Source organism: Molossus molossus, unplaced genomic scaffold (genome assembly GCF_014108415.1).
Source record: "Molossus molossus isolate mMolMol1 unplaced genomic scaffold, mMolMol1.p scaffold_m16_p_2, whole genome shotgun sequence".
NCBI lineage: Eukaryota > Metazoa > Chordata > Mammalia > Chiroptera > Molossidae > Molossus > Molossus molossus.
In genome coordinates, this window is record NW_023425355.1 from 121,059,009 (window position 1) to 121,080,636 (window position 21,628).

Consider the following 21,628-nt stretch of genomic DNA (forward strand, 5'->3'; position numbering starts at 1 on the left):
ATTTTGTTGCTGGTATATTCATTGTAGGAGATTTACACTGTGCTGTGAAATTATAAGTTTTATTCACCATAATACATCCCTCTGTTTGTACCCACTAGTGAATGATCAGTGTTATTATAGAAATTTTAATCTCTAAAGTATAATAGATTTAAAAGCATATCCATATTCCATGTAAGAATAATATTTATCTAGAGTCTGGCCTAATACTTAATAATAATATCCACTGTATTTTGCTTTAATATAAGTTTCTACACTGAAATAAGTTATTTTTATATTCAGAGTTAGAACCAATATTTAAAACACTAAGGATTTAAGACGTAGTGAGAAACAATAAAAATTCAATGGACATAAAGGTGATAAAGTATTGCTTTGGGAAAAAAATATGCTGCTGGTAATATTTTCATGGTGATTTTAATTCTGTGATATCTTTCAGGAGTTTTAAAGTCATGAATGTCAAGTTGACAATAAACATTTCTGGAAGGGAGATTGAATTTCACGGAATTTGTGGGTGTTTTTCTGGTTTCTTTGACTTTAGAATAATACAAAACAACATGAAAAATTGTAGCTATATTAAGAAAAAAAGGGCTGGAATAATTGAGAGGGTAAGATCAGAATCATTTTAGGATGATCTAGTTTTTATATCATATTATTCAGGAGCACTTGGGACCCCACATACCTTGAATTGTGGGTAATACCTCATAATACCTACTCTGTTTATTGAATTAATTAAATTATGAAATGAATGAATATAAATATTATTAAAATTATACTTTAAAAAATATACTTTGGCCCTAGCCAGTTTGGCTCAGTGGTTAGCATGTCGGCCCATGAACCAGAGCGTCCCAGGTTCAGTTCCCGCTAAGATCACGTACCTTGGTTGCAGTTTGCCCCTGGCCCCAGTTGGTGTCGTGTGGGTGGCGACCACTCAATGTGTCTCTCTCACATTGATGTTTCTCTCTTTCTCTCTCCCTCCTGCTCTATCTGAAGAGAGTGAAAATGCTGATACAAAAATTACCCCTGAAGATCTTTATACTTTCAAATTCTACAAGTATCATTAATCTAGAAAATGTATTGTGACTCTTAATTCTCATGGATAAAATGAATTAAAACAATGCTGAAAACATTAATAATATGTTTGTTAATAAATGTAGTAAAACGAAGAGCTAGATTAAAGTGAATTTTAGCCTCACAAATTGTGATGTCATACAGCTTGCTTATAAATAACATCTTAATTAGGAAAAAGTAAAACAAAGTAATTAGCTTTTCTTTGTAATCCATATTCAAAATTTATTTATACAAGAGGAACATAAAGCCCAAACAAACTCTAGGAATATTAATTTTGTAGAGCAGTATGACCAATGTGAGTTTGTTAGAAGCAACATGAAATGATTAAAAATCTAAATTCTCTTCGGTGCTTACTGTACTTGAATAATTTCTTATTCCTGATTTCCATTGATAGAAATGTTTGATAATTGCATTTTGCAAGACAATCAGAAAATAGGATTTTTGGAGGGAGTGTATTTACTTTCAAGTAACAGCTTCAAAATAAATGGAGTATTATTTAGTCCTACTCAACCTCAATTTCTTCAACCCCCCACCTCCCTTTAAGGGATACCTACTCCCAAACCAATTCCTGACATTCTTATGCTGGGACCACCTCTCTCTCTTCAATATAGTCTGAGAAAAGTATCTAAAATGAATTCACACTGAGGTGTTGATAATTGTTATCAGTATGGTTTCTTCACAGGCATCTTCTCTTTCTAATTGTTAGTTACTTAAAGGTAGGAGTCATGTTTTATTCATGATTATTTTTAGGACCTCTCCTGCTGCTAAGGCTGGGGTACAGAAACTACCTCAACAATACAACAAAAATAATCCCTTATTATAATGCTGAACAACTCCCCCCCTAACTTACTCTAAAAACTCCAGCTATTTTCTATTTTGTGCTCCGAGATCTGAAGAAATAAAGAAAAGAAAAGAAAAGAAAAGAAAAGAAAAGAAAAGAAAAGAAAAGAAAAGAAAAGAAAAGAAAAGAAAAGAAAAGAAAAGAATAAAATAGAGAATTTTGGGTGATGGTGGGGAAAGGGAAGTGGGTGGTTGAATCAGCATGCAAGGGATGTTGGGTCAGGTTCTTCTCATTTAGTAATACAAACAAGAGTATTTGAAAAATGAGGAGGAAGGTGACATGTATTGAGGATCCCATGCACATGCTCCTCCAGTCAGGTATGCTCATTGTATTATGTTTTGGGTACTGTTAACCCTGTTTCACATATGAGAAATCTGAGATTCAGAGAGGTGACCAAGATCATATAACTCAAGGCTCAGAGAGGTGGCCAAGATCATATAACCAGCAAGAGGCAAAACCAGGAAGGCAGTTTGTCTTTCTAAAATCTGTCAAAGGAAAATAAAAATACTACAACATGAATAAATAAATGCAGAGATTGTGTTGGTTTTTTAGATTGATAAACTTTTTTTTTTACAGCAGTTTTTGGTTCACAGAAAGCTTGAGCAACTAGCACAGAGACTTCAAAAATATCCTCCCTCCTCACTTCCACTATTTTTAACATTTTCAATTAGAATGATGCATTTGTTAAAATTGATTAACCATAATCCATATATTATTAAATAAAAACACAGTTTACATTAGGGTTTACTCTTTGTGCTGTACAATTCTATGGGTTTTGACAAATGCATATCATGTATGAATCATTGTAGTATCATACAGAATAGTTTCATCACTGTAAAAAATCTCGGTGTTTCACCTATTCATTACTCCTCCACCCCTCTGAACCTGTAGGAACAACTGATAGTTTTTTACTCTATAGTTTTATCTTTTTTAGAATATTATGTAGTTGACATCATATAGTATATGAGAAAGAGAGAGAGACTGATACATTAGCAAAAACCTTTAACCTTTCTCCATGTCTCTTTATAACTTGATAGCTCATTTCTTTTTAGTGCTGAATAATCATATTTAATGCTATGTGGATGTACCACAGTTTATTCATTTGCTTCTTGACATCTTTGTTGCTTCTAGTTTTTAATAATTATGAATAAATCTACGATAAGCATTATGTAAAAGTTTTTATGGGACATAAGTTTTGAACTCATTTTGGTAAATACCTAGGAGTGTGATTGTTGGATTGTAGGGTAAAACTGTGTTTAGCTTTGTAAGAAACTGCTAAATTGTGTTCCCAAGCGTCTGTACTATTTTGCATTTCTACCAGCAATGAATGAAAATTCCTGTTGCTCTACATCCTCACCAGCATTTTGTATTACTAGGGTACTATTTTTTAAAAAAATTTTAGCCATTCTAATAAGTGTGTAGTTATCTACTTTGCAATTTACTAATAACATGATGCTGAGTATATATATTTTCATGTGCATGTTTGCTAGTATTTTGTTTAACTTCTTTGTTGAGGTCTCTATTCAGATCTTTTGCCATTTTTAGTTGGGTTGTTTGTTTGCCTATTGCTGGGTTTTAAGAGTTCATTTTATAGTCTGGATACAAATCCTTTATCGGATATATGTCTTACAAAGATTTTCTTCAAGTCAGTAGCTTGTCTTTTTATTCTCTTAACAGTGTGTTTCACAGAGTAGGACATTTTAATTTCAGTGAAGTCCAACTTATCATTTTTTTTCTTCTGTGGACCATACTTTTGGTGTTGTATCTAAAAACTCATCACCAAAACCAAGGTCACCTAGATTTGCTCCTGTGCTATATTCTAAAAATTCTACAGGCATACCTGCAGACCATGGCAATAAAGTGAATATTGCAATAAAGAGAGTCACACAATGTTTTTGGTTTCCCAGTGCATATAAAACTTCTGTTTTGCCTAGCAGGTGTGGTTCAGTGGTTGAGTGTCGACCCATGCATGAAGAGGTCACCAGTTTGATTCCTGGTCAGGGCACATGCCCAGGTTGTCGGCTCGATCCCCAGTGGGGGGCATGCAGGGAGCAGCCAATTGATGTTCTCTCTCATCGATGTTTCTATCTCTCGCTCCCTCCAAAAATTAATAAAGAAATAAGAATTTTTTTAAGTTCTGTTTACACTATACCATAGTCTATTAAGTATACAATAGCCTTATGTCTAAAAGAACAGTGTACATATCTTAATTTAAAAATACTTTATTGTTAAAAATAAAATGCTAACCATCATCTGAGCCTTCAGCAAGTCATAATATTTTTGCTGGTGGAAGGTCTTACCTCAGTGTTTGTTGATGGCTCCTGACTGATAAAGGGTGGTGGTTGCTAAAGGTGGTGGCTATGGCAATTTAAAACAAGAAGACAATAATGAAGTTTTCCATATTGGTTGACTCTTCCTTTCACAAATGATTTCCCTGTCACATGTGCTGTTGTTTCATATCATTTTACCTTCAATAGAACTTTCAAAATTGGAGTTGATCTCTCAAATCCTGACACTACTTTATCAGCTAAGTTTATATAATATTCTAATCCTTTGTTGTCATTTCAGTAATCTTCACAGCATCTTCACTAAGAGTAGATTCCATCTCAAGAAACCACTTTTTTTGCTGATCCATAAGATGCAATTCTTCACCTGTTAAAGTTATGTCATGAGATTGCAGCAGTTCACTCAGATCTTTAGGCTTCACTTTTAATTCTTGTTTTCTTGCTATTTCCACCACATCCACAGTTACTTCCTCCATTGAAGTCTTGAACCCCTCAAAGTCATCCATGAGAGTGCAAATTACCTTCTTCCAAACTCCTGTTAATGTTTTTAGCTTGACTTCTTTCCATGAATCATGAATATTCTTAATGGCATCTGGAATGCCAAATCTTTTTCAAAAGGTTTTCAATTTACTTTGCCCAGATCAGTCAGAAGAATCACTATCTATAGCAGCTACAACCTTATGAAATATATTTCTTAAATAAAAAGAGTTGAAAGTCGAAATTACTCCTTGATCCATGGGCTGCAAAATGGGTGTTGTGTAAGCAGGCATGAAAACAACATTAATCTTGTTGTATATGTCCATCAGAGCTCTTAAGTGACCAGGTACATTGTCAATGAACAGTAACATTTTTAAAGGAATTTTTTTCTAAGTAATGCGTCTTAACAGTGGGCTTAAACTAGTCAATAGCCCATGTTGTAAATATACATGCTACCATCCAAGCTTTGTTGTTCCATACATAGAGCACAGGGAGAATAGATTTAGAACATTTTTTTTAAATGTCTTTATCTTTTTCAAATTTATTTATTTATTAATTTTTCAATTATAGTTGACAGTCAATATTAGTTTCAGGTATACAGCACAGTGATTAGACATTTTTACAATTTATGAAGTATTCCCCCCAATAAGCCTAGTACTCACTGAGCACCATACATAGTTATTACAATATTACTGACCATATTCCCTATGCTGTACTTTACACCCACATGACTCTTTTATAACTGCAAATTTGTAGTTCTTAAATTAGGTACTGCTAATCTTCTAGCATTATTCTTGTTCTGTATTGTGTTGGCTATTGTGGGTTGTTTGTTTTTAACTTACCAAGTTATCAAGAACACATGCAGTAAAGAATTTAGTTGTATGATTCTACCAGAAATACTTGGTTATTTTTTTCTTTTATGGTTTTATTAATTAAGAAATATGTTTACATTCTAGATAATACAGAATAAATCCATTAATCTATACTTTATTTATTGAAAGAAATTCTGGAAAGAGTGTTAGAAGCTACCATTAAGTTATGCCACTCAAATTTTCCTTCAAAAGAGAACTTGAAATTAGAAGAGTAATTAGCTGAAAACCTCCAGCTAGCATACCCTTTGGCTCTACCTCCTCTGTATTCTTGTCAAGGCTACATCCTCAGGCTGGTCCCAGCCAGTGACTGAACAAAATGGATTTACAGGAACCAAAACATTCCTGCCCAACACAAGACTTTTCATATGGGCATCTATGTTTTGAAGCTCCCCATTCATCTGGCCAAGACTTTCTCAAAGCAACGCTGCACTCTGAAGCTCTTTCTATCAAATTTCCCTTCTTTCTTTCTCCCCTATTATAGAGGGCAGACCTGCATTGCAGTTTGAAGTCCTGTTTCTATTCTACTTTATCCTTCAGAAGCATATCTTTCAATAAATCTCTTGTATGTTCATTACCTTCCTATTGTCAGCTTCTTAGAGGACTCACACTTACACAGTCTTCAGTTAGATTGTGTGGGGTTGATTTAGCTAGGGTTGCTCAAATTTCATGGATTCAAGGCACATGGAATTGAGCTTCATCACTAAGCTTCTTCACTCTCAACCTAAAGTATTGTACCAGCCAACCTACAGACACGTAATGGAGCGCCACTACAGAGCCCCCTAGCTGGGTCTAACCACCAGGTGACTCCTAGGGAATTATAATAAAAAATGATTATTATAAACCATTGACTTTGAGTTGGTTATTCATTTATTAAAACTATCTAATTTAGTGGTTCTTCCCAATCTATTATCAATCAAAAAGTAATAGAATCAAACAGTTATAATACAGATAGGATGAATTTATAGATGAAAAATAGAAATGGAGCTCTATGGTATTTTCTCTAAGTTACCAAAAGCAAGAGGAGCTTTAATACAGAAAAACAAGTCTAATAGAAGAAAATTAAATGAGGACCCAGGTATAATAGGTATAAACAAAATACAAGAGCAACACAATAGACACATTTAGAGCATTAGAGGAAAATTTCAAAGAATCCAGAATTTAATGGTAATGTGTCTACAAATACAACCTATTGCATGCTCAGCACCTGACAAGGTAAGATATACTAGGTTGCTAGTACAGGAAGTAAATAGAATCTCTCTTTAACAGGAATTCTGAAAAGCTCTGATAGGCAAAGCCTAGCATTAGAAAAAGAGAGTGCCCTGGCCAGTTTGGCTCAGCAGTTGGAGCATCGGCCTACAGACCAGAGAGCCCCGGGTTCGGTTTCCGCTAGGGGCACATACAAAAAAAAAAAAAAACACACAAAATAAAAAGAAAGAAAGAAAGGGAGTAAATATATTGTACACACAATGCCAACCACCAGCAAGAGGTTAATGGGGGGAAAGTGTACTAAAGTTTTCTTTTCCTTTTCATTAAAGTCAGTTCTCTCCTCAATTTCAGGAGAAAGTTGCCTTATGGAAACAAAATTAAATTTATATATCTATATATCTTTGTTTTTTGGAAAAGTTTGGAATATCTAGAAATACACAGGTACCTAGTAGCAACAGTGTCTTTCCAAGTAACTGAATGATTGAGGGGAAAAGGAGGAACAGAGACCATTTTTGCAACTTACCATTTTGTATCTTTTGAATGTTATATAGTATGCCTATGTATTTTCTATAGAAAACATTTTAATTAAAAAAAGTGCTGTTGTAGTAATCAGATTGCAATATATATGTTATTAAACCAATGCATTGTACACCTCAAATTTACAAATTTTATACAGCAATTATATCAGTAAAAAGGGAAACATTTAATTTTAAAATAAAAGTGACTCTGTTTGACATATTCTCTATGATCTTACTCACTATATATTCTGAACACTCTGATATCAGTAGATTTGACTGTGTATATGTTGAAAAATATACATGAACTCTTCCAAATATTATTGCTGTTGTAGCAAATTTGGAAGAAAAACATCACCTAAGTGAATTGTCAGAGCTTGAAATTTGAATGCAAACATGTCTGTAACATAGGCCCTATTGTGTGGGGATCAATAATCACAATAAAATGAGAGGAGTGAGATTATAGAGGCATGCATAGCATGCAACAGGGAGAAAATGGATACTTGTCCTTAGAAAATAGTAAGAAAGGGTGAAGTAGAGATGGCAAACTGGAAGAGAGGAGTTAACATGGCTTTTGCTAGTGCTTAAATTATAAGACAGAAGTATTGAGAGGTAAGTCTGGAAAGATAGACAGGGACCAGGCTTTGGAGACCATTTGTGCCTTGCTAAGGAAAGTAGAAATTTTGCTATATTTTAGGTGACTTAGGGGTCTTTGTAAGATATAACCGTTTGGCCCTGGCCTGTTTGGCTCAGCAGTTGGAGCGCTGGCCTGCGGACCAGAGAGTCCCAGGTTCGGTTCCCGCTAGGGCCATGTACAAAAAAAAAAAAATTATATATATATAAATTATATACATATATATAAATTATATATAAAAATTGTGTTGGAGAGGGGGCTCTTGAGGAGGCAGGAGTTTAGATAATTGAAAAGTTTTAATTTGAGATATATTACCTAGACTATAATATGGAGAGCAGATAAAGATGGTCTAAAAATATTTCCTGTTCAAAGATGCTTAGGGATCTAGCAGAGTTAAGGGAAAACATTGTTTTCAAAGATTGGGGCTGTAAAATATACTCAATTTGTATTTTGAGGAAATTTCTTAGCAAGAACTAATATGCTAAAAAAAAAAAACTACATATGGAGTAAAGTTGCGCTTAAAATTTGTTTTGTTTGCACAGGCATATGAACGTTCTGGAAACTTTCACTCTGGAGACTAATTTAAAAAATTGCTGGAGTTGCCAGTGGACGTACTCCTTTCTAATGGACAAGCCTTACCACAGCTTCAATTTAAAGAGGGAAATTCTGTACCATATAAAATAAGTTTTTCTAAAGGTGAAGGATTTTCTTTAATAATTATTCATTGCTTAAATGGGTTTCTCCAAGGTAGTCACTTGAAAAAAGGAGGGGTGGGTTAGTTTATAAACTAAGATAAAGCATTTTGGAAATATTTATCAATGTAGAATATAGATTTAAATTTTTATAGATATCTACTTTTATCTTTGTGTTTTCATTACCTAATTATATTTAACACATTTTACCATTATTAACTTTGTTTGTTGAGACAGAATCCAGGTATGAATCATCTCATTTCAAGTTACTTTTAAAAGACACCATGCAGATCTATGAAGTTGCAAAACTGAACTGCTCAGGTGATAGTCAGCATTATAGATGGTATCGTGTTCAGTGTATATGCCTTGGATTGTTAAGTTAACCACTTTCACAGATAGCTCTCAGTTTATGGATATGGATATGGATATAATATTTTAGTCCATGGGTAAATTTTTTCACCTAATTGCTTATTTTCTTTTTATATATTTACCTTAAAAAATAAAATGAGTTGGATTGAAAATTAAAATGGACATTTAAGCTCTGGATGAGTTGCAAGAGCTATTCTCTATAAAACCTGTGAAGTTTTATTTTTAGTTTATTTGAAAATCAGTAAAAGCCTAACAATATATAGGTGCAAAAACGGAAATGTTTATAGCCCAATACTAAGAATTATACATGTATCTAAGCATGTATATCCATCAATAAATTTGGCTTGGGAGATTATTAAATGGCATGCATTAATTTTTATTTGGAATTTTGTACTATTTTTATGCAAGAATATTTTTCGAAATAAATTACTCTCATAGCAATTGAATATTTTTAAATCAGTATATATGCCAATAAAACTGAGATATTCCTTTCTGAACAATGCAATTTGGAGTTAATGTTTCTTGGTGCCCCATCATGAGAACTAAAATCATGGACAGTAAAAAAAATTCATTTTGTATATTTATGATTTTCCTCCTCTTGGTGTTGAGGAAGATGGAAAAATATAGATAATGCTATGAAGTGTTAAAAGTGTCTGCCACATAGTAAGTTGTCAAAAATATTAGTTATTATTACTGTTGCTTAGATATTTGAATTACTTTATATATTTCTTTCCTTTTTCATATAGCTGTTAAATGTTTGAGGTTTAAACTTTGTGATAGACCCAGAGATACACCAATAAGATCCCTCCTTACGAAAGAACTTGCTGCCCAGCTCCAAGGATTGTGGTTAGCTGACATACTCCAGCTGTAAGCTTCATCAGGGTCCCTGTTAACTTGTGAGCCAAGGTTATGATCTTCTAGGGCAGTTGAGCAATATTTGCTCTGGAGCTCTCAGCTGAGCTGTTAGAAGCTTGTCAGGTCTGAATCATGTTCTGACAGAGCCTCATGTCTAATTCTACTGCCTCCTTTTTCTTTCCCCATCCATTATTTTACAATAAACATTTTTACTCTTAACTCCATCTCATGGAGAATGAAAATGTAAATGTTTATTTTGGGACCACTCAAACTACCAGTGTATAATTTGAAAAAAGTTTAAAACAAGATTCTTATATGTGATGGGATCAATTATGTCCTGCCTAGATTCCTATGTTGAAGCCCTAACCCCTAGTACCTCAAAAGGCCAGTCTTCTTATATCGGAGCTTAATTTACCATCCTGGTGTTAAGATCTAAAAGGAACTCAAAATTAAAGGAAACACAAACAACCAATACTCTTAAGCCTTTTTGAAATCCTTCAAACAAAGGCTGTATGAGGGTCTTTGAGGGTTTTAGTGAACTTCATGTTACGGCCAAGCATTTATCCTATATATTGATGAGATCCTTGAGGATGAGGGATAGCTCTTGACCACAAAGATTCACAAGAAAAATATTATTGAATTTTACATGGAGTGTATGTCTGAAAGAGAGATGTCATTTATTTGCAAACTAAAAAGGTGCTAAAGTGAAGTACTACCAATTAGTTCAGAGGATATCTTCAAGGTGAACACTTTCAAGATTAAACTGTTAATATGATGTATTTGGAGTCATGCAATGTTGCCATGACTTGGCATCTACCTCACCTGGGGGAAAAGTAGAAGAGAATTCAGTGAGCAAACCCACAGTAGTAGGAAGTATCAGAGGAAAGGGATTCCTCTTAGTAGGGACATTCAGCACTACTGTCAATATCAAAATAATCATGTCAAGTATATTAAATATTAGTATGAATCAAGGAAGTGCTACACCATATACTACTGTATTCATTGAAAGGGCCAGGCAAACAATTGTGTTGTTACTGTTGTTTTACCTCAAATATCTATTTCACGGTTTGAGGACTATGCATAACTTTGGATTTGGGGGATTAGGTTAAATAATAGATTAATGGCCTGGCTGGTGTGGCTCAGTGGTTGAGCATCAACCCATGCACCAGGAGGTCACCAGTTTGATTCCCGGTCAGGGCACTTGGCCAGGTTGTGGGCCCAATCCCCAGTGGGGGGCATGCAGGAGGCGGCCAATCGATGTTCTCTCTCATCGATGTTTCTATCTCTCTCTCCCTCTCCCTTCCTCTCTCTCTAAAAATAAGTGAAAAAAAATAGATTAATGTAGCCCATTAAAATGTTGAATGTATTATTTGAGTTCAAGGAAAAAATTGAGAGACCGTTATGAAAAATTATCCTTCTTCTAAGAATTCAAAATTCTTGGATTATAATTTTTATTCCCCAAGCTGTTTCCAAACAGAAAGCCTCCAATAGGCTTTACTGAATATGCTGGTAGTCAATATATGCAGATGAAGAATGTAATGGGACCAATAGGAAGCATTTCTAGTTCATGCCTACAGTGCAACAGAGAAAGGCACCACTAATTTCTCCTCCTGTGTTCAGTTATTTGGCAGAGTCCCAGACTTCCATGGAGCCTCTGACGCAAAGTAAATAATAGAATGGAAATATGAACAATCTCACCCAAGTAGAGGTACCTTATCAGCTCAGAGGACAATGTTCTGATAACACTATAGCATAAAGAAGTAACATCTCTCCACACTCCAACTTTAGTTCTGAGGCAGCATTATTTAAACCATTAAACATGCTCAGGAGGACTCACTGGCAGATAATGCTGCTTCAAAGGAAGAAGAAAGTGTTTCAGGGCAATGGGAAGCCCCCATATAATTAGAACAGAAACAAATTCTTGTAATATTTTGTTTGAAATAATATGGGCTGAATGAAAGTGGAAAAACATGCTCCATGTTGTCTAATAAGTGGTGGGCAGCTAGAGTGTAGGGATCTGGACCTGTTAGACAGTAGTGCCAGTATTTCCAAACACTATTTCATATGTTTTTAATTTTCTTAAATTTTTATTAAATGTGTTGGGGTGACATTGGTTAATAAAATTATATAGGTTTCAGGTGTATGGTTCTATAATACATCATCTGTATGTTCACCACCCAAAGTTAAGTCTTTTTCCATAGCCATTTAGCCCTCCTTTATCCTGCCCTACCTCCCCCACCCCCTTTGCCTCTGGTAATCACCATGCTGTTGTTTGTGTCTATGAGTTTTGCGTTTTTGTTTGTCTTGTTTGTTCATTTCACTATTTCATATCTTGTTTTGGTTTTTTGAAACTGAGTTAAAGACCAAGCATTTAGTTCAGTTGCAAACCTTCAGGTGTCTACTCTGACAAGCCTTATGGCTGCCATATAAGGAGGATTACATAACTTCAAAAGCTGAACTTTCTACCTTGCAATACAAGCAATATAGGAGAAAATGCTGTTATGTCAACATCCATGCTTTTTCTTTGTAATACTTTGTTTTTTGTTTTTATTATAACATTTCTCTGAATATAAAATAGGTCTGCACTTTAATGAGCATTAAATGACAAAGCTAAAAAAAATTAACTGCAGAGTTCTTATTTCCTTTGTGATTATAACAAGACACTAAATTAACCAATACTTGCTTCTCCTGGTCTTCATGGGCATGCAGCTGGGCTACTTCCCAGTCCCCTGCAATTTGTAGGGCCTTGTGTTCACTTCTCACCAAAAGAAGAACAGAAATGTCATGTGTCACTTCCACACTATTCTCCCAGATGCATTTTGAACCTGGAATCCCTGAAACACCTGACCACAATCACACGTGTTGGGCTATTGTTTCAATAAACAATAAACTGCTATTTTGCTGTAATTGACTTTTTCTGTTTTACAGCAGTTAGGCTACTCTGAAGATGCAGTGAGAATGTAATATTTGTTCTGATTTATTTGCTCCAAGAAGGGCTGGTTGAAGGCAAAACGTAAATACTACACTCTTGAGGGGGAGCAGCATATGCCACCCCAAAATATGTCGCATTGGTATGTGGATTGTTTTGAGCTGAAAGCAATTAAAACCCAGTAGACTCAGAAAAAGATCTTTGCCTCTCCCTTAACTGCCTAAAAGAATTTAGATAGGGGGTCTTGCCCGCCTGCCCGGAAGGAAAGCTACTGCCAAAAGTAACTTTTATCTTAAAGACTTACCTACTTGGTGTCACAAATATGTGATTACCAAACATTTGCTCTACTTACCTTCCTGTGAGTTGCCCTCCTCTTTTGTAGCCCCAGGCCCATTTCATATATATATATATATATATTTAGCTTAGGGTGGCATATAAGCCTTCATTACCTGACTACCTGGGAGTCTCAAGTCTTTAGGTCTCCTATACAGTACATACAACACTAGTTTTTCTCCTGTTATTCTATCTTACATCAGTTTAATTGTTAGGCCATCCAAAGAACCTAGATGTGAAAAAGGGAAAAGTTTTCCACCCTTACACTCTGTACATAAAGACAAATTATTTCTGTCTTAAAAATTTTTAGATAGAAGTTATTATGTTAAGATTCTGTATTATTTATTTTTTTATTATCTCTGTATACATTGATCTTGGTTGCCAATACTAAGATGTGGAAAGATCTGATAAAGATTTTGGTTATATGATTGTGTATGTGTGTCTGTGCATATGTGAATATTGGTTCATGCATCGACCTCGGTGGTTCATACTTTCACTTTGTCCCACTCAATATTTTCAGTTTAAAATACATGGAACATTGTAATCATCTGGGCTCTGATTCCCTGCTACCATGCAATTAACATTAATTTCCAAAACCCTATAACTACTTACTAAATATGATGACTCATCCAATGTTACCTTTGTTATCTGTGGCATTATTTGGGAATGGGTTTTCTGGAACACTAATCCAAAGTCTCTTTCTGAAAATTTGGTAAGCCAGATTCACATTTTAAGGTCTCATTGTCAGTAGTCAATTGTTAGTGTAAAAAAATACTACACATCCCAGTACAATGTAAAGTTTAAATAAATATATTTTTAAATGTGCTTATTCGTATGCCATGTTTTCATCAGGTCCTTTTCTCCATTTAAAGAATTATTTCCCTTTACCTTCTGTGTGAGGTATGGGGCAAGCCCATTTCACAGGCCATACCCACTAAATGTCGTTAGACGAAGAATGAAAAGAGAGAGAACCATACAACTTGGCATTTATGAATATTGATACCACTAATAGCTCCCCATTTATCCAGGGTGTAAAGTGGGAAAAACCATAGCTTTTAGACAGCCTCTTTGTCACTTCTCCTTTGCTAAGTGAATCAAGTCAAAATGGCATGAGAGGTCACTCCCCTTTATAAAAATTGACATCAGAAATATAAATGCATGAAGAAAATGAATTATGTTAAGACATCAAATAGTTTATACATCTGGAATTCTTATTAACCAATAATATATTGAATTTTTAAATGCTAAGCATTAATTAAGAATATTTTTAGCCCTGGCTGGTTTGGCTCAACGGTTGGAGCGTCGGCCTGAGGACCAGAGAGTCCCGGGTTCGGGTCCTGCTAGGAGCACATACCAAAAAAAAGAAAAAGAAATAAAAATATTTTTAAAACTCATCTGATTCAAATAATATAGTTGATTATTAGTAGACTAAGACTGAAGATGGAAATGTATTCTGTAAACCAAAATTAACCTTAGACCAAAGTAAAGAATAAAATGCAATTATCTGAGCAAAAGGGAGCTGCAGCCTGGCAGACAGATTCAGGTAGCAACCTAAATTTTGTTCCACATTGACAAGGTAGGTCATCTATGGCAAAATTCTCACCCTGATTCTCAATTAGATCCATTTTAAGTAAATGAGGAGTCCAAATTGTGCAGTTCTAGTTGGACGGACCAGGTCTCAGTCCATTGGTAGAAAGTTAAAACTAGGTTTGCCCTACAGTGGTTGACTCAGACAGTAAATAAGCACAACATAGTGCAGAATGCTGAGAGTTCAGTCTGAGGTTCTTCCCAATATACAGGCTACTCCAGAAGGCTCTGTCAGCAAATGCCCACTAGGCTCTTATCATTTCTAAAATTTGGGCTTCAGTTGACTATGAGAAGTCCATCTCAGCAGATAAGTTCCTTCTTGGGGTTCACATCAAATGAATCTTTCTTCTTGCGGTCCACATTCCAATATTTCATTTTAACAGAAGTGCTGTAGTAATCAGCATCCTGAAAACTGAGATAAAAATATCACTTAAAAATATATAATAGAGTATCACTTAAGTATTGACTTCAGTGTGTGCCTGATGACTGGGAGAAAACAGGAAGTAGAGAAAGAGAGGGCAATAATTTATAAGGTGTTAGAAAGGTAGATTTTATATATAGAATTTCCTGTTCTTTATAGCTTCAGGATGTGGGGATAAGAATTTTTTTGTCAAGAAGGTAAGGCACCTAGAGGCTACAGCCTTATTTGTAGGCACCAAAATTTCCTCAAAGCTATAGGTGTCTTTAAATTCCCAGTAATTTTATCTTGTCATATGGTGGAATAATTATTGAAATTCACTCAACATTGCAGGGATTTTTTTCTCTCAGTCTCAAATCTGCTATTAACTGACTTTAGACCATGCACTCAGACACTCCAACACTCAGGCAAGTTTCCTGATTTTTAAGGTATTGGTCTTGCCCTGGATTCATTTTAAATTTGATTCCGGATCTTACATTCTAGGACCTCGAGATATAATCCATGGTTCTGACTTTGGTAGAAGACAGAGGAGGAGGGAGAGAGAGAGGTGATATCAATTTATTGCCCCAGGTAATGCTTTGTCTGGTCCTTTAACTCCTTGCCACCAACACATAATGAGCATCTGCATGTAAATTTCTAAGGTGCCTTTTATTGGCAAATGACACCACTAATACTAGCAGAAATAGCAACAACAAAAGATCTTTTTTGTGAATATAACAGAGACTACTTTCCTTTCTTAAGCACTTAATCTCCCAGGCAATGTATTAAGTGTTTTACATGCATTAAAGCCCTTAATCCTCATAAAATTTCTCTGTGGCAAACACTATTAATAGTCCCAGTTTACAGAAGTGGAAATTTAGGTTTATTCCTAAAAAGTAGCATAGATTACAATGCAATGCTTAGAGAAGTTCAAGGTCACAGAAGATTCGAGTTAAAGGAACCCTCAAAGATTATTACATTAAATATTTTGTTATAATAAAAAATCTTTCTAAATAAAATTTCTTTAAAGCTTCAGCATCAAAAATAATTCTGTTTTATTGACCTGAATCCATTACCTCCCCCCTTTTTTCCTGATATACCCTGTGTACTCAAGAAACCCTGTGACTGTCCTGTTGTGCTGAATCCAATTTTTAGAGATTTTTCTATGCAAACTATATTTCTTTTTAAATTTCAAACCAGGTGTTTTTTGTTTTGGTTTTTTTTTGTTTGTTTGTTTGTTTTTTTATTTTGTTTTGTTTTGTTTTGTTTTGTTTTGTTTTTGCCTTTAATCTTATTGTATGTTACACTTTCAATCTCCTTGGTTTTATTTTTGAAAGTCTCAGCAAAATATTTTATATAACCTCTGGCTCCAGGCCTTTTCACAAATTGGCAGGCTGCTAATGGACCCATTTTTCAAATCTTCTTCTTGCTATCTCAGTAAAATTGCTTCAGTTCCCATTCAATACTCCATGTAAGCCCCAAACTTTCCTGAAGATTTCTGGAATTCCAAAGAAGCATCTATTTTCATGGTGACTTCTGATTTCTAACTTTAGCTTCTCTGTTTTTGTTTTGTCTCACACCCTCTTCATGCCTGACCATTCAGAAAGATTTTGTGAAGATTGGAGGTAGGTTATGAAAATACTGGGTAGATATGACAAGAAAATATCCCAAGATTTTCTCATTTAGAATTAGAACAGCAGAAGAGTGAGAGAAAGAGACAGAATATTTAGCCTGCTAATAGCTATGGACCAGTTCTGACAAAAGACTGCCCACATTTCTGTATATCTCTTGGAATTTAGGATTCATTTCTAGGTGGCTATTTCCATGATTATCCAAAAGAGAGAATAGCCAGGTGCTATATAACCAGGAGCCTCTATTTCTTATTTGCACATGAATTTCCCAATCTGCTGCCTACAGCTGATCCACAGAGGGGGACACTTCTTCCTTGTGGATTCTGCTTCCCTATCCCAGAACTGGCCCACCCTCTTTGTCTACAACTAATGTAAATCCTTTCAGAAGGGCTTACATATTTCTTTCCTCTACTTGATGTGTAAAAACTCTTGCAAAACTCTGGGACCATAGACATGTTGTCTTTCCTACCTAGCCACATTGCTGGGGGTTTAGACTTCATGCCCCTGAGACCAGTCTTTTTTTTTTTTATGCTTATATGTACACAGATCATTTCCACTTACTTTTCTGACTCAGAGCAGTTGAGATATTTGAGGACAGTTACACCTTTCCTTTTTTTTTTTTTTTTTTTTATCCTCACCCAAGGACATTTGTCCATTTTTTGTTCAGATACAGTGGGAGGGAGGGAGGGAGGGAGAGAGAGAGAGAGAGAGAGAGAGAGAGAGAGAGAGAGAGAGAGAGAGAAACATCGACGTGAAAGGGACACATCGAGTGGCTGCCACCCACACAAATCAACCAGGGCCGGGGACAAACTGCAACCGAGGTATGTGGCCTTAGCGGGAACCAAACCCATCTCTCTGGACCTCAGGCTGACGCTCTAACCGCTGAGCCAAACCAGCCAGGGTGAGACCAGTCTTCTTATTGTTGTTGTTTTGCTAGCAATGGCTTAATAAACCCTTTATTTTAAAAAGGCTTTCAGTTGTAAAAGTTAAATTTTTTTGTTTAACAGATGGAGACTGACATCACAGAACCTAAAAATAACTGAATATTATAGTTTTTTTTTTTATTGTTTGTTTGTTTCTAACTGCAATGTAGCTATGCCACCTCTGGAGAAATACTGCCAGCTATATATGCCCCTTAGCCTTACAATACGCTCCCAGATATTCAGGTTGCTACCCAAAAATGGTTCCTTCTAAAGTAACTAACTACTAATGACATCTGGAGATCTTCAGTTTCAATGTGGAGAATAGGTTTATTGAGTTACGTCTGCAAGGGTTATTAGCAGCAAAACAGTACCAGAATATTAATGGACCTTGGTTTAGCAACCTCAGTACTTGAGTTTGGCAAAGAAAGAATTCAGAGCTTAGTAGCTCAAATCATACGAGAAAGTTTATTTAGGAAGTCACAGAGGTGGAAAAAAGTGAGCCAGATGGGCTGTGTGGGCTCAGGAAATGAGTTACAGAAACAAAAGGAGGGCCTTTGGAGCTTAGGAAAAAGAAAGACAGAGAGAACTCACCTTGGGGAAGGAGAAGGGGGAAGTACAGGTGTGGTCAAAGGAGAAAAAGAACTTGCTGAGTCCTTTGTTTTGAGGATTTTTATTTGGAGGTCTCAGGGGAGGATTTCAATAGAATATTCATCAGCTTTTCAGGTGTGTCCTTTCAGGGTCATGGTGTCTACTGATTGGTCAGTGTCAGGGATGGGTGTCATTAGTTATCACAGCTGGTCATGATGTTAGCCATGGCATTGCCCTGTCTGGATTTACTGCTTTTCTGGACCTGGAGATGAAACTCAACTGAGGCCTAGATGTTATCTCTAGGGCTTAAGGCTTAAGGGAGTGGTCATGCAAGGTCTTGTATGGGAGTCATATGAGGCTGTGGTCTAGCCCCCTTGTTCTTCCTGTAAGGGTATCTACTTCATGACTATTAGTATGAAAGGCCAGGGGAATCTAAACCATATGATGTGATATGCTAGGGGAGTAAAGGGGTCAGGAGAGGGCCTGAACTGCATGACCTTATTAGAAGGGTCAGAGGGGCCCTGGCTGGTTTGGCTCAGTGGTTAGAGCATCAGCCTGTGGACCAGAGAGTCTTGGGTTCGGTTCCTGCTAAGGGCACATACCTCGGTTGCAGTTTGTCCCCGGCCCCCGTTGGGGTCCTGTGGGTGGAAACCACTCGACATGTCTCTCTCACATCGATAGTTTTCTCTCTCTTCCCTGCCTCTCTCTTGCTCTATCTGGAGATAAATGCAAAAAAAAAAAAAAAGAAAAGTCAGGCATCTAAAGCACATGCTAGAGGAGGAAAGGTCAACCTGGGGGTGAGGTCTGATCTTGACCTGAGGCTTTCTGCACTGGTGACCTTCCGTACCTGGCCTATTGTTCTTATTCTGCCCATGCCTGTTTAACTACCTACCACAGGATGGCTAAGGAAAAAATAGGACTTGTCCTTCAAACAATATAGAAAACCTTACGGAGATAATTAAACATTTCAAGAACGTTAATAAGAGAGTAGAACAGATGAAGAAACAGGAATTATTTCTAATCTGGGATTTTGAGGGCTCCAGTGTTGTACTTGTAATGATGGGGGAGGCTATAGCATACATTTTATAGCATACATTTTGACAAAACTCATTACATTGAACACTTATAATTGGTGAGGTTTGTTGTATTTAAATTATAGATTAATAAAGATGATTTTTAAAATGACATGCAAATAAAAAAAATATATTACCTCAAAACCAAGTATATTAGTCAGGTTTCTCCAGAGAAAGAGAACAGTAGAATTTAAGGAACTGGCTAGTATGACTAGACTATGAAGGCTGAGAAGACACACAATTTGCCACATGCAAATTGGAGACCAGGAAAGCTGATGTGTAGTTCATTCAGCCTGAGTCCAAAGGTCTAAGAAACAAAGAGTAAATGGTGTAAATCCCAGTAGGGAGGTCAGAGATCTGAGATGAGATGTGTCAGGTCGGTGAGGCAGGAAAAAAGGGAGGGATTCCTCCTTTCTTATTCATTCTATTCAGGCCCTCAAGGGATTAGGTAATGTAAACCACATTGGAGAGGGCAATTTACTGTGCTCACTAATTCATATGCTAATCTAATCCAGAAATACCTCCCAGACACACCCAGAAATAAAGTTTAATCTGAGCACTATGTTGCCATTCAAATTGACATGTAAAATTAACCATCACTAGTCTTCCCCTTGTCAATTTAGCATCTGTATGCAACTTCTTAAACCAGTAATCTCCAAATAAAGACAATAACAAGGTCATAATTTTGCCTAGCGTAATACAACTGTCTTGTGTACACCTGAAAGTTTGCTTACCCCTTCCACAGTAGAGGAGATAAAGTCCTTGAGTGATATTTACTCTTCTCCTTGATATTCCATAATTTAAATACTATTTATGTAAAATGAATAATACTTAAATATCAAGATATGAAATTAATATGCCCCGTGTTACATGATAAAAGGATAGAGAGGAAAGAAGGCAAAAATATGGAAAGAAAACAAACACATATACAAATTTATTTATAACAAAATAAGTAGGAAATATTCATGATAATTGCAGTCCTGTCTGCAAGTGGTCACATAATCATAGCTGGTATAAGTAACTAACTTCTTCCACTATTCATTATGTTATCCCTTTACCCCATGGCCAGTCAAGTTGACACATAAAATTAACATACCAAGATTGGAAAGGAATGTGTCCAAACACAACTTGAATTATTCCATTGGTTGGAAATAATAAGTGGTGATTTCAAAATTCTAAGAGAATCATGAGAGTGCGATATAGAAAAAAAGAAAGTAAATTAGTAAATCCTTTTTGTCTGTATGAGTTATAGGCAAAATGGCCTACTTAATTGATAATAAGTGTTTTGCTTTGGTAAAAGTAATGTCTGTTCATTATAGACAACTCAAAAAGTTAAAAATTACCCACAACCTATAATTTCTGAGTTAATTTATATTAATATTTAAAAGAATTTCTTGCTAGTCATTTTTCTTATGGATTACCTTAACTGTATTCTGTATTTTCTCTAACATTACAATAATCCTGTTAAGTAATATAAATATTTTGAGATGCAGTTTTTATGTCTATATAATATCCATTTTGTGGATAAAATATATTTAGCATTCCTATTTTGGCCACCATATCTGCATTTTAAAAAGTATTTCAATTTATGCTTCAATCAATATCATAATAAAATTTTTACCTATGTCTGTTCATTTATTTAGGTCTAAACTTTGAGTCCATGCATCGATGGCTGTGATATTTTTTACAGGAGAAACTATAGATTTCCAGAAAAGTTTACATTTTAAACTCTGCTTCAGTGTATAAAACTGTCTAAACTATTACAGGGTCAATAGTAATGACTATTTTGCTTTTATTTTGGCACTTTGATAGCTTAGAATGATCAAAATTGTTTTCCCTTTTTCATTTTCAGTAATTTAACCAGTTAGAAGTTTGTTTGTTTTTTCCTTTGTTAATTTTAGAGACAAGGAGAGAGGAAGGGAGAGGGAGAGAGACAGAAACAATGAGAGAGAATATCGATTGGCCTCCTCCTGCATGGCCCCACTGGGGACTGGGCCCACAGCCTGGGCATGTGCCCTGACTGGGAATCGAACCAGCGACCTCTTGGTGCACGGGTTGATGCTCAACCACTGAGCCACACTGGCCAGGCATAACTAGCTAGAAGTTTAAAACATGATCATGTGTAATGATGAATATTAGAATCTTATTGGTCATTTTGTCCAACCTCTAATATAAGCATATATAGAATTCAAATTTGAAAACTCCTGGTGATACGGAGCTCATTGCTTTCCATCCTATGAAACATAAATAAAACAATTAGATCTTGAGATATATCTAATTAGGAAAACTCCAGAATTAAGAAAAACATATGTAGCAAGAGTGGAATCTTCCAAAATTGAAGATCAATATCAATGAT

At 35.6% G+C, this 21,628-nt stretch overlaps 1 pseudogene; it reads right to left on the reverse strand.

Moving 5' to 3' along the window:
• Positions 1-4,207: 4,207 nt before the first annotated feature.
• LOC118635495 lies at positions 4,208-5,175 on the reverse strand (annotated as a pseudogene).
• Between the last annotated feature and the right edge of the window lie 16,453 nt (positions 5,176-21,628).